We start from the raw sequence: 5,394 nt of genomic DNA, 5'->3' as shown, positions 1-5,394 counted from the left end.
AATCTTCGTTTTCCAGATAAGATACTACAGTTTTCATACTTACCAACCGCGGTTTGCGTTCACGTACCAAGTTCACATTCAATTCGTAGTAACGCAACGATGAATTGATATAATATTAATATTTGTATAACTTGTTAAAATAAGCGAAAAGCTAGTAAATACTAATTAATAACGAATGCGAAGATCGTCTTTACATTCGAGTATAGTTACCGTATATTTATTTAAGTTAACTCAAACCAATAACATTGCGACAGGATAAAAGAAAATTTGAAGAATGAGATAAATAAGATAAATGTAATAAACAAGAATATTGAAAAAAAAATTAAAGAATGGTAGCCAGTACCCACCACTATCTATCAGCGGTCAGCACCGGTTACCAAGGGGTCAGATGGCATCCATGATAGTCCGTGGAGGGTCCAGGTACTCAAACTGGTAGTGGTCAGCACTGGTCAGTAGTGGTCAGTACTGGCTAGTAATGGTCAGTAGTCAGCACTGGTTAATAGTGATAAGTAGTCTTCAATAGTGATAAATAGTGATCAATAGTGATCAATAGTGATCAATAGTGATCAATAGTGATCAATAGTGATCAATAGTGATCAATAGTGATCAATGGTGATCAGTAGTGTTCAGTAGAGGTCACTAGTGGCTTGTGGTGGTCATTAGTGGTTATTAGTGGTCATTAGTGGTCAGTAATGATCACCACAGGGTCATTTGGGCTCCATGGTAACCCACAGGATACCCAAGTATCTCAGACGGAGAGATCCGTCCACCTCGGAGGCTCCCCGTAGAATGAAATTTTCGACAACCGGAGGCTCTATATATACCGACAAGGTGATTGACAGTTGCTTCGATTGCCTTTATTCGATTTAATCGAATATTTCAACAAATTGAGTTTTAAGTCATTCTTTATAGTAGAATATTGTTAATAATTGTTTCAATTATAGACCTACGACGATTGTTAATAATTATTGTAAATAAACATCAAGATATTGCGAAATTTGCGAAGGCGTACAGTTTTAGCGAATGTCTATTCCTGAACGCAATTGTTATTAACATTTACGCATGTTTCGAATATTAATCTTACAATACGCATTTTATTTATGTATTGTAATTAATTAATTTCTTTATAGAAATTAATTTTTATCAAGGTTCAAGGAAAGACGTGTTTTTTTTATGTTTTAAAGTATGCAAAATAATAATTGTTCTACTCGTGTACGGATAATACACATTTGAATTGTCTCGAGATCACTGCTGCATGAAATATTCATCTTGCTATTATTTATATTACATATGACAGTACGTAATCACGCAACCAATGAGAACAAGGGAGCAGATGCACCCGTATGAAAGAACAAAAAGAATATTAACATTTACCGAGCGCAAATAAGATTCTAAAGAGCGTGTTCAGAGATAAACGAAAAAAAGGAAAGAATGTTACACCGCTATTTAAAATTTCCTATCACGATCATACGAATGAAAAATATTTTCTCGATTATTCAAGATTCACCATTGGACCCAAAAATCATTCCTTCTAAAATAAAAAAAAAAAATGTTACACCATCGTTTAAAATTTCCGATCATGAAAAATATTTTTTCGATTATTCAAGATCTACCATCGGGCCCAAAAATCATACCTTCCAAAATAATAAAAACGAATGTTACACCCTCATTTAAAATTTTCCATTATGAAAAATATTTTCTCAATTTTTCAAGGTCCACAGTAGGGCCCAAAAATCATTCCTTCTAAAATAAAAATAAAAATGTTACACCCTCGTTTAAAATTTTCCATCATGAAAACTATTTTCTCAATTTTTCAAGATCCATGGTGGGGCCCAAAAATCATTCCTTCTAAAATAATAAAAAAGAACGTTACACCCCGTTTAAAATTTCCGATCACGCAAAATATTTTCTCGATTTTTCAAGGTTCACCATCGGACCCAAAAATCATTCCTTCTGAAATAAAAAAAAAAAAATGTTACCCCACCGTTTAAAATTTCCCATCACGAAAAATATTTTCTCGATTTTTCAAGGTGTACCATCGGACCCAAAGATCTTTTCTTCTATGATAAAAAAAAATGTCACCCCTCTGTTCAAAATTAATCCACGAAAGAAAACTACGTCGTCGATTTTTCAAAGTCCACAACTCTTCCAAGAAAATTTGACCACGTCGTCGAATCGTCAACGACGAAAGGACACGCGAACATTCGAAAGTATCTTAGAACCTCGATAAAAATTCTTTTGTTCGTAAACTAGACGAGATAGTTTTCTTTCGTCGATTTTTCAAAGTCCACAACTCTTCCAAGAAAATTTGACCACGTCGTCGAATCGTCAACGACGAAAGGACACGCGAACATTCGAAAGTATCTTAGAACCTCGATAAAAATTCTTTTGTTCGTAAACTCGACGAGGTAGTTTTCTTTCGTCTATTTTTCAAAGTCCACAACTCTTCCAAGAAAATTTGACCACGTCGTCGAATCGTCAACGACGAAAGGACACGCGAACTTTCGAAAGTATCGAAAAAGCCTCGGTAAAAATTCTTTTGTTCGTACGGCATTCTAATTAAACGACCGGAACCTTGAGTCTAGTCGGGTTGTTCCTTATTCACAGGAATTCCCAGCTCGATTCAGCGGAGTTCGCATGCCAGCGCATCTCCGGTATGCGCTCACGTACGTATCGTAAGACATACCGCGTGCAAGACTGGAATAATACACTGAAATCATTGTTCGTCCGGTTCGTGACGGTGTCCCGTGGAAATTCGTGTCCCCGTGGTCACAGATGCGCGAATTATCAGCCCCTCGACGAGCAGCTAGAACGCAACCGGCGCGTTGCGACTAGACGCTCGAACGAACATTTTTAACCGGTTAACTTGTCGCATCTGCCAATCGGGCAACGAAACTCGAAAAGGCAGATGGTGTGGACGTAAAGGAAAGTTACTTAGCAGGTGTAGCGGAGCACGCGACAGGTGAACGCCGTAACCGTGCACCCCTCTTCGATCCTCGCGAGCTGAAAAATATCGAAACCGAGAAAGAAACGACTAACGAGGAAATAGGCGTTACTTTACGGCCGGTAATAACTGTAAAACGTTTCTAAATGGTTCACATTGAATCTCAATCGAGAGTCGAACGAGCTCAGAATCCACGATCCGTTCTATGGTAGCCGGTAGAGCCGTGTGGTTCGTGATCTGCGATAAAAATGACTCGTGGTTCGCTTCTTATGCTCGGTACATATCGCGAGTCTTTGGTTTTTCCCAGGACGACGAGATTTCCGAGCCGATACCGTCTCTCTTCTGGTAAATAACCCACGCGGAGGACGACGAATAATTTCGCCGGTGGAATACTAAACGGCAGCCGAGTTCTCCCGTATGATTTCCTGTCGAGCGTCAAAGTGTTCTTTGCGATAGATACGTCGACGATCGTGGATGGGGATCATCGTTATCGGGCTGACTTTTCACCTCGTTACGAGACATTTCCAAGGGTTTACAATTCTATAATATTAGAGAATTATTGTACACATTGTACGTAAATATTGTACACATATTGTAACGCGATATAGAAATGTATGTCTATGTTCCGAAAGGTGAATCTACGTACCACAATGAGTAAAGAATGTTATGTGAATGTACGTTCTATGTGTACATTAGTTTTTTCATTTTTGATGCTTGAAGAAAACGTTCCAAGTTACACGAATAGTTTCTAATCCATTTTATATCCATCTTGCAGAGTGTGTACTGTTGGGAACTCCAAAGATGGCTCTTGGATCGAGGAAAATGTAATACCATGCTATAGAACACACTAAGCACACTATGATAGGTAGAAGACGTCCTGTGAACGTTACATCCTATGTGTACATTAGTTTTTGAATAGTTTCAAATCCATTTTGTATCCATCTCACAAAGAGTGTACTGTTGGGAACTGCAAAGATGGCTCGTGGATCAAGGAAAATGTAATACCATGCTATAGAGCACACCAAGCACACTATGATAGGTAACAAATATCTTGTGAATGTTACATTCTATGTGTACATTAGTTCCTAATAGTTTCAAATCAATTTCATATCAATCTCACAGAGAGTGTACAGTTGGGAACTGCAAAGATGGCTCCTGGATGGAGGAAAATTTAGTATCATGCTATAGAGCACACCAAGCACACTATGATAGATAACAAACGTCCTGTGAACGTTACATCCTATATGTACATTAGTTCCTAATAGTTTCAAATCGATTTCATATCAATCTCACAGAGAGTGTACAGTTGGTAACTGCAAAGATGACTCCCAGATCGAAGAAAATTTAGTATCCTACTATCCCATGTGTACATCAGCTTTCGAATAGTATCAATTCCATATTATATCCTTGATCCAACATCTCCTCCAACATCTTCTAGCACGTGTACAGTTGGGAACTCCAAAGATGGCTCCTGGATCGAGGAAAATCTACTACCACGTTACAGAGCACTCTATAATTAAATAAAAACTATTCTCGAAATATTTTCACGATATTTTCACCGCTCTGTGTACATCCGTTAAGTATTCCCAGTCAGTCGACAAAAGTCTACCTTACAAACCCAGAAAATGGTGCTCGGCATGTTTCCAACATTCTCGTCGCCGCCGAAGAATGTACAATTTATCCTCGTAGAAAACGAAAAGTCCCTTTTGGCACGAATCCCGATCGATCCTCGGATTCTTGCGAACAAAGAAATAATGCAGCGCGGCCCGTTGGCCGGGTCGCGATGGTTGCGTGTACATGCGTATCTTTTCGCATAAAGGGATCCTCGTTTTCGACAATACGCGATACCTGACCGAGAAAAATTCCGGGAAAAACGTATCCTCGACACGATCTCCTGCCGAATGTGCTCCCGAATTCGAATCGACTCGAGGGAAGAGAACTCAAAATCCATCCACGAACGAGTCATTCGACCAAACTGGTTTCGAGAACGTTAGGTAGGTTGGGTGGTAATTAATTCGATCAGAATGGAACTCCACGGTAGACGATGATCCGATTTATGGGTGATTAAGCGACACTTGGTTGAATTCTACACGCAACATCCAACTTGACACGCGTTTCGATACCATCGACACATTTACATTTCAAATTGATACTCTCTCGAAACGTTCCGAGAAACTGAGATCGATAATTGTGGTTGTACAAGCCACCATATATAATTGTGGTTATGCAGTGTCTTTGTGTTTTTTATTCGGCGACGTACGAATTGAATTATTGATCTTAAAGCAATTTTTTAGTTAGATTGTACGTCTTTCGTTCGAAAATGTCACTATTTGGATACTTGGAGAGTAGAAAAGAGAGTAGATTAGAAAGAGTTTATGGAATTTTTATTTTTTACTTAATAACAGAACGAGAGGACCAAAGAAATAGAACTTCTATCGGAATGGTTTTAA

The sequence above is a fragment of the Ptiloglossa arizonensis genome, chromosome 14 (genome assembly GCF_051014685.1).
Source record: "Ptiloglossa arizonensis isolate GNS036 chromosome 14, iyPtiAriz1_principal, whole genome shotgun sequence".
NCBI classification, from domain to species: Eukaryota; Metazoa; Arthropoda; class Insecta; order Hymenoptera; family Colletidae; genus Ptiloglossa; species Ptiloglossa arizonensis.
The sequence above is the reverse complement of the archived record's forward strand: the minus strand, read 5'-3'. Positions refer to the sequence as shown.